The sequence below is a fragment of the Ursus arctos genome, unplaced genomic scaffold, assembly GCF_023065955.2.
Source record: "Ursus arctos isolate Adak ecotype North America unplaced genomic scaffold, UrsArc2.0 scaffold_10, whole genome shotgun sequence".
In the NCBI taxonomy this organism is placed as follows: Eukaryota; Metazoa; Chordata; class Mammalia; order Carnivora; family Ursidae; genus Ursus; species Ursus arctos.
In genome coordinates, this window is record NW_026622764.1 from 2412802 (window position 1) to 2421880 (window position 9079).

Sequence of the window (9079 nt, forward strand, 5' to 3'; positions counted from 1 at the left end):
CTCCTGAGGTTTTATGGGTAACTACAAAGACACAGATGGGGATAATTTTAACAAAGGTAATTAAAGCTACTGGAGATAGGGCACCCCGGGGGCTCAGTCAGTTAAGCATCTTCCCGTGACTCAGGTCATGATCCCAGGGCCTTGGGATCGAGCCCTGTGTCGGGCTCCCTGCTCAGCGGGGAGTCTCCTTCTCCCTCTGCCTCTGCCCCTCCTCACTGCTTGTTCATCTTCTCTCTCTCTCTCAAATCAATAAAATCTTAAAAAAAAAAAAAAAAGACTGCTGGAGATAACAATGGAAACGGCTGTGCGAGGAAAGCCAGACTGGTTATTTAAAGAGGGGAAAACTCAGGACAAAATCTGAATGAATATAAAAGTTGTAGAAGGTTTGTGAGAAGGGAACCTTTGGTGTTTGTTTTTTGTTTTTGTTTTTTTAAGATTTTATTTATTTGACAGAGAGAGCACAAGCAGGGGCAGCAGCAGGCAGAGGGAGAAGCAGGCTCCCCGCGGAGCAGGGAGCCCGACGCTGGGCTCCATCCCAGGACCCCGGGATCATGACCTGAGCCGAAGGCAGACGCTTCACCGACGGAGCCACCCAGGCGCCCACCAAGGGAATCTTTGGAAAGGAATTTCATGCATGATTGGGACTGAGACTGTGGGGATCACTAAGTAAAGTAGTTTATCAGGGAGGGACCCGCACCTGGGGAGAGAAGGTGGGGTTAGAGAGCAAGATCAGGCAGAAGCTGACCGGTGAAACGGCATCCACAGGAGCCTTGGCTGATTCTGAGGAGTCCCGAAAACTGGATTACCCTTCAGAATCATCCTAAGTTGTCCCAGAAGGCTGGACTTTCATAACAGTCCTTGGACGTGACCATCTGGGAAGAGGGCGTGCCCTTGGCAAGGCAGCTGTCTCCAATCGAGGCGATTCCTGCTGGAATCTGAGATCTGTGGGTGGTTGGCAGCCTTCCCACAGCTGGGAGACCTTCCCTCCTGATGGGGATTCTGGTCGGCACGTCCCGGCACCCAGCACGAGAACGCAGATCCATGCAGGACCCGGATGTCTCTGTCTCCGTAAGTATATCTCAACATGGGAGATGACGGGGAGGGAAAGGGAAGGACTGCATACATTTTTTTTTAAAAAGTCACTTTGTTGGAATAGAGATTTAATATCAGAAGTACACCTGTATAAGACTGGAATTTGCGTTTTCTCTGCTAAAATGAGTTTTCTTAGATTATTGGTCTAAATGATAAAGATTTTTCTTTATCTTTAATCTGCCTAGAAAAACAGTTTCTAAGTTTCATCTTTATTAGATCTTTGATTACTTAATGTTGGATCCTCTCAATATTAAAAGAGCTAAGTTTTCATAACAACTACATAATCCTCTGCACTTGACTTTAGAATCTCTTATTGCCACCTTGGCTAAATAGATAATTAAGAATTAAGTTTTGGGGCGCCTGGGTGGCTCAGTCGTTAAGCGTCTGCCTTTGGCTCAGGGCGTGATCCCAGGGTCCTGGGATCGAGCCCCACATCAGGCTCCTCCGCTATGAGCCTGCTTCTTCCTCTCCCACTCCCCCTGCCTGTGTTCCCTCTCTCCCTGGCTGTCTCTCTCTGTCAAATAAATAAATAAAATCTTTTTTTAAAAAAAGAATTAAGCTTTGTAATAATCTGTAATCTTTTTAGGCATGTGCTTTAAAACCTTTTGATATTTTGGGGCGCCTGGGTGGCACAGCGGTTAAGCGTCTGCCTTCGGCTCAGGGCGTGATCCCGGCGTTCCGGGATCGAGCCCCACATCAGGCTCTTCCGCTGGGAGCCTGCTTCTTCCTCTCCCACTCCCCCTGCCTGTGTTCCCCCTCTCACTGGCTGTCTCTCTCTGTCGAATAAATAAATAAAAAATCTTTAAAAAAAAAAAAACCTTTTGATATTTCAAGGAACTTCCCAAAATTCAACTTCTTTTTTTTTCATTCACTCATCTGTTAAATACTTATTGGAATTTTACTATGCACTAATCACACTCTAGATACCAGGTAAACAGTTGGAAATAAGGTAGATATGGCCCCGTCTTCCTTGTTTTCTTTTTTTCATCATGATAAATGCGCTCTTTAACCCCCACTCACCCCCCCCCCCCCCGGCGACCATCAGTTTGTTCTCCTTTCTCTTTTCCTTTTGATAAATCTGGCTAAGTGTTTATCAATTTTGTTAATCCTTTCAAAGAACCAGCTCCTAGTTTCGTTGATCTGTTCTACCTTTCTTTATTTCTGTATCATTTATTTCTGCCCTAATCTTTATTATTTCCCTTCTACTGGCTTTGGCCTTTATTCCCTGTTCTTTTCCAGCTCCTTCAGGTGCAAGGTAAGGTTGTGTATTTGAGTTTTCTTGCTTCTTGAGGTAGGCCTGTATTGCTATATACATCCCTCTTAGGAACACCTTTGCCATATCTCAAAAGTTTTGGACTGTTGTATTTTCATTTTCATTTTCATTTGGTTTCATTCATTCATTCATTCATTCATTCATTTAATGAGAGAGACAGAGAGAGAGGGGGAGAGACCACAAGCGGGGGGTGGGGAGGGGCAGAGGGAGAAGCAGGCTCCCCACTGAGCAGGGAGCCCAACTCGGGGCTTGATCCCAAGACCCCAAGATCATGACCTAAGCTGAAGGCAGACACTTAACCGACTGAGCCACCCAGGCACCCCTCAAACCTCCCAATCTTAAAGGGCCCGGCAAGGCGGGGACCCCGCTCCCCTGCCCTGGAGGAGAGACTGCAGCGTCACCCCCGACACCGCTCTGCCCCAGAAAAGCAGTCGCTCAGCCGCCCAGGTGCCCAGAGTCCATGGTGCAGCCCCGGGAAGAGCTGCGAACTGGTCATCTGCCCTCCGCACACGCACTTCCATTGGTCCCTGCCAGCGACTGGCCGCTCAGGGGTGCCTGGCGGGGCTTTGGTCCTTGGAGAGGCAGTATACCCCCTTCCAAAAGCACTCCGGGAGGGGGAGCCATCTCTCCCAGTGCGGCCCAGGGGATCCCACTGCACATCCCCCGTCCGCTCCCCAGGAGCACCGCGGCCACCCTGCGCGATTCCCGTGGATGGCATGGCTTCTGAAGCCTCAGAATCGGAGCTCCGAGGCTTGCAAACTGGCCATCGTCAGTTCCTCTCGAGTCCCCAGTCACGGGTCCTGGGGGAGTGTTTTCCTCACCGGAACCCTACTCGTGGCTCCCTCCCCCATGCCCCCTTTCTCCCTGTCTGCTTTCCACAAAGAGGGCTCCCACCCCCTCTGCAGCCCCACGGCTTTTCTCTCCCCCAGTTCACGTCTCCGCATCTCGAATCTGCCGGTCTCTCCCTCTGACTGTGCAGACTGGTTTCTTAATCCTCAGATTGATCTCCTGGCTGTTCGAACTCATCTGTTGTTGATTGGTGTCCGAGGGACGAGGGACGAGGCGAGCCCGGGGCCCCTGCTCTTCCACCCGCTTCACTCTCCTGGTCACATTTGTTCTCTATACTTAAGAGTCTGTTTCTCAGTTTGTGTCCCTCTCTTTTTTCCCCTGCTCTTCTGTTTTGTTTTGTTTCTTAAATTTCACATGTGAGTGAAATCATATCTGACTTATTTCACTTAGGATAGTACTCTCTAGCTCCATCTGTGTTGTTGCAAATGGCAAGATTACACTCTTCTTTATGACTGAGTAGTATTCCATCGTGTGTGTAAATATATATTTAGAGATGCACATATCACCTCTTCTTTTTCTTTTATAGATTTATTTATTTTAGAGGAGAGCACATGCAAACAGGGGGAGGGGCAGAGAGAGAACGAGAATCTTGAGCAGACTCCCTGCTGTGTGTGGAGCCTGACGCAGGACTCAATCCCAGGACCCTCCACCAGTGGAGCATCTGACTCTTGATTTCAGCTCAGGCTCGTGAGATTGAGCCCCAGGTCAGGCTTGGTGCTCAGCTCAGAGTCTGGTTGTTGGGATTCTCTCTCTCCCTCTCCCTCTGCCCTTCCCCTCCCACTCACACTCAATAAATGAATGAATGAATGAATGAATGAATGAATGAAATGCAACAGATTTCTGTACATTGATTTTGGATCCTGTCACTTTGCTGAATTCATCTATCAGTTCTAGTAGTTTTTTGGTGGAGACTTTTGGGTTTTCTTTTTTTTTTTTTAAGATTTTATTTATTTTTTTGTCAGGGAGAGAGAGCAGGGGGGAGCGGCAGGCAGAGGAAGAAGCAGGGTCCCCGCGGAGCAGGGAGCCCGATGCAGGACTCCATCCCAGGACCCCGAGATCATGACCTGAGCCGAAGGCAGACACCTAACCGACTGAGCCACCCAGGTGCCCCTTTTGGGTTTTCTATATATAGTATCTTGTCATCTGCAAGTAATCAAAGTTTTACTTCTTCTTTACCAGTTTGGATGCCTGTTTTTTCTTGTTGTTGTCTGATTGCCGTGGCTGTGGCTTCCAGTACTGTGTTGAATAAAGGTACTGAGAGTGGACATCCCTGCCTTGTTTCTGACCTTAGAGGGAAAGCTCTCCATTTTTCACAATTGAGTATGATGTTGGCTCTGGGTTTTTAATAAAAGACCTTTATTATGCTGAGGTATGTTCCCTCTACACCTACTTTGTTGAGGGTTTTTATCATGAATGGATGTTGTACTTTGTCAAGTGCTCTTTCTGCATCTGTTGAGATGGTCGTGTGGTTTTTATCCTTTCTCTTGTCGATGTGACGTAGCACGTTGATTGTTTTGTGAGTATTGAAACCACCCTAGCGACCCAGGAATAGATCTCACTTGGTTGTGGTGAGCGATTTTTTAAAATATATCATTGGATTCAGTTTGCTAGTATTTGTTGAGGACTAGGGTGTCTATATGCATGAGAGATGTTGGTCTGTAGTTCTCTCTTTTAGTGGTGTCTGTGTCTGCTTTTGGTATCAGGGTAACGCTGGCCGCACAGAATGAGTGTGGAGTTCCTTTTCTCTTTATTGGAACAGTTCGAGGAAAATACATATTAACTCTTCTTTAAATGCTTGCTAGAATTCACCTGTGAAGCCATCTGGTCCTGGACTTTTGTTTTTTGGGAGGTTTTTTTTATTACTGATTCAATTTCATTGCTGGTGATTGGTCTGTTCAAATTTTCTCTTTCTTCCTCCTTCCGTTTTGGTAGATTATATGTTTTTAGGAGTTTATCCATTTCTTGTAAGTTGTCCAATTTGTTGGCATGTAATTTTTCATAGTTCTCTTACAATTGTATTTCTGTTGTGTTGGCTGTTATTTCTCCTCTTTCATTAGTAATTTTCTTTACTTGGGTCCTCTCTCTCCCTTTTTTCTTTTTTTAATGAGTCTGGCTAGAGGTTTATCAATTTTGTTGACCTTTTCAAAGAACCATCTCCTGGTTACATTGATCTGCTCTATTATATTTTAGTTTCTACGTCGCTTATTTCTGCTCGAATCTTTATTGTTTCCTTCCTTCTGCTGGGCTTGGGCTTTGTTTGTTCTTCTTTTTCTAGCTCCTTTACATGTAAGGTGAGCTTGTTAAGATTTCTCTTGCTTCTTGAGGTAGGCTTGTGTTGCTATAAACCTCCCTCCCAGAACATTGGGCATCCCAAAGGTTTTGCACTGTTGTGTTTTCATAATCATTTGTTTCCATGTACTTTGATTTCTTGGTTGACCCATTCATTGTTGAGTAGACTTTCTCTTGTGGTTGATTTCTAGTTTTGTAGCATTGTGGTCAGAAAAGGTGCATGGTATGACTTCATTTTTTTGTGAATTTACTGAGACTTGTTTCCTGGCCTAATAGGTGATCTATTCTGGAGAATGCTCCCCGTGCACTTGAAAAGAATGTATATTCTGCTTTAGGCTGGAATGCTCTGAATGTCTGGTAAGTCCATCTGGTCCAATATGTCATTCAAAGCCCCTGTTTCCTTGTTGGTTTTCTGTTTGGATGATCTGTCCATTGCTGTAAGTGGGTGTTAATGTCCCCAACTATTATCGTATTTTACTATCGATTATTTCTTTTGTGTTTGTTAGTAATTGTTTTATGTATTTATGTGCTTCCGTGTCGGGGTCATAAATATTTACAAGGGTTATATCTTCATGTTGGATTGCCTCCTTTATTATTATCTAGTGCCCTTCTTTGTCCTGTGTTACAGGCTTTGTTTTAAAGTCTGTTTTATCCACTCTTAAGTATTGTTACCCTGGCTTTCTTTGGGCGACCATTTGCATGATAAATGTTTCCCTGAGTTCAACTTCTAAATGAAGACTTTTTGCCTAATTTTGCTTGTTTATTTGGTATGTCAAATCCCATGGGAAGCATTGTCAAATAAGTGATGATAAACCTTCGTGATAATAAACCTTATTTTATGGTGGGATACTATGACTATGCCAGAAATCATATAAAATTCCTAAGGTTTTTTTTATGTCTTAGTATAATATCATCACTTGTAATCCTACTATTGAAGTGTGTGTCCGTGAATTTCCTTGTCGATGGCATTGTAATGACAAACACAGGTCTCTAATACCTTTAAGACCATAAAAGTAAGAGTAAGAATTTCTGGAACTAATGGGAAAACTGTGTCAAAAACTTTTGTTTGAAACACTGCTCATTCTCTAGTGTTTGCTCTTCCAGATTCAAAGCTACCTTTGACTTACGGAAATTTGGTAAAAGATTCCTTTGTAAACGAACATGAAACCTTTGGCTTTTTCTCCCCATGTGATCCCTTCAGAATTCAGAAACACTCAGTATTTTCATATTTTCATGGCAATATATTTATTTGCACAAGTTCAATAAGAATCTGTTCTTACAACAGGACACCATTGGAAACATTGGTCACATTACCAAGGCTTTTTTACTGGAATGTCATATTGGAGAGAGACATGCGTAGACTCAGACATGACCAGACAGCTTTAAGGAACTAAGGTTGACTTTATGGAGCCAATACAGTCCCTTGGAAGAGCCAGCCTGGTACCTTGATTACGAGGTTCTCAGCAGCCTGACCAAGTGAGTAAAGGTCACTTCTTGGCAGGTGCAGGAGCCTCAGGATATTTGGGGGACTGCCAAGAAACCAACTTAACTTGGGGAAAAAGCCTTGCGGGCTGCCCTGCTTTGGGTAAGCATGACCCCAGAAGGGTGCTTGATGTAAGCTCCTGATGTTATGTGGAAGACCCTTTCTACACCCTTTTCATGACCTAGGAGTTCCTGATGGGCTCACTTTGGGGACATCAGGTACTTTCAATGCTGAAGTTAGCTTCCAGCAGGTTAATGGACCCATCCTTGTGTCCTTTCCCAAATCCTGGAGTCTTGATGTCAATAAAGACTTGGAAGAGCGGGTGCCTGCAGGACCAGCTCCAACCTCAAGGGACAGGACCTCATGAGCTGCTGTGGACCACCCATTCCTCGGTGAAGCTACAACACTCAAAGTGCAAGAGTCCACAGGCTCCCTGCACCCTGTCAGCAAGGAGAATGTAGAAAAGAACCCAGGCTGGACCAGCAAAACTCTGACAGACCTGAAATTTAGGAGAGCTGGTCCGAAGAAATCAATCAGTAAGTGTGACAGGCTGCTTGGTTACAACAGCTCTCCCCTAAGGCCCTGGATAAATACAGTGCGAGAACTAATACTCAAAGTACAAAAATCCTGGTAATGCAGAATGTCGGGTTTCATGCTGAAACTAAAGACTATTTCTAGGTGAGTGTGGACAGGTTCCACTCCTCTACCCCAGTCTTCACCCCATGTCAGCAGGGAGGAACCAGAGCCATGGAAAGCTCTCGGCACCCGGAATCCTGTAGTGAGGATCCCTTACCCGGAAGATCTCAGTCAGCTGATGAAGTTCTGCAACTAATGGGAAATTTCCAAGCAAGGAAGGTGGCCAGATCAAGGATCAGACAGACAGAATTTACCTGCTTTCCTGCATGCAAATAATAGCCAATAAAGCAAAGTTATGGAAAAACTGGTCCATGTATGGTAGCAACTAAAAGGCAAAACACCATAAGAGGAAAATTATACAACTTCACTGACGGGTACAGTAGATACCATAAGTGAACGGACAACACACTACTACCTGCAGGAGAGATGCAGACAGCAAGTACATAGGTATCCTCCAAATTAATCTACAAGAGCTAATGGAAACGAATAGAATGCTTGCCCTATAAAATATAAAAATAGACACCACAGAGCCATTGCAACAAAAACAGTGGCACTTGTTGCAGGAATCAGCCAGTGGGAACTGAGATATGCATGTATATATGAAACTTCAGAGTATAATAGAGCTGACATTTCATAGGATTGAGGAAGTAACGGACTATTCAACATCGCCCCGGGACAATGGCCCATCCATTTGGGGGAAATACTTGGTGTGAGTTAATATGCAAGATTATTTGAAGTTCCAGGCACTTTTATATACTTCTTATGAACTTCATAGGAACATTCTGAGGGAGACTTATTCTTACCATTTCACAAAAGAACAGAGGCTTGGAGACAGGAAACAGCTGCCCGGAGCCCCGAGGGTGCAGGCAGCCACCCCAGGGGCCACACTCCCACACCCCGAGGCACCGCTCCCACTGACCCGTCACACTGAAGGAGTTTCAACAACTCCCTACCCCAAACACCAAATAAATTCCAGATGGATAAAGGAGGGTTTTTTTTAAATATAAAGAAGATAGGAGAATATTTTATAATCTTGGGGTGGAAAAGATTTTCTTAAAATATAATCTAATATAAACTCCTATAATGAAAAAAAAGTTCAGAGATACCAGGCTCAAAATTTAAAGCTTCTTTATGACAAAAGATGCCATGAATAAATATAACAACAATAGACTGGGAGAAAGTATTTGCACATAACAAAACAATAAGAAAATTAATAATTTTAGAATACATACAAACGGCCAATACACACCTGAGGAGTTGCAGAAAAATCACTACAAACAAGGAAAGTGCAAATTATATTTAAATACATATATTTGGGGCGCCTGGGTGGCACAGCGGTTAAACCTCTGCCTTCGGCTCAGGGCGTGATCCCGGCGTTATGGGATCGAGCCCCACATCAGGCTCCTCCGCTATGAGCCTGCTTCTTCGTCTCCCACTCCCCCTGCTTGTGTTCCCTG

The 9079-nt window shown here is 44.6% G+C and overlaps 1 long non-coding RNA gene across 2 annotated transcripts; it reads left to right on the plus strand.

Annotated features, from left to right (window-relative positions):
* Positions 1-293: 293 nt before the first annotated feature.
* LOC125281814 (uncharacterized) lies at positions 294-8832 on the plus strand. Of its 2 annotated transcripts, XR_008957527.1 has the most exons (4): positions 294-1068; positions 4177-4318; positions 5780-5860; positions 6789-8832. It is a non-coding gene; the product is annotated as an uncharacterized LOC125281814 (long non-coding RNA). The 2 variants fall into 2 exon arrangements; XR_007188953.2 differs by lacking the exon at positions 4177-4318.
* Positions 8833-9079: the final 247 nt, after the last annotated feature.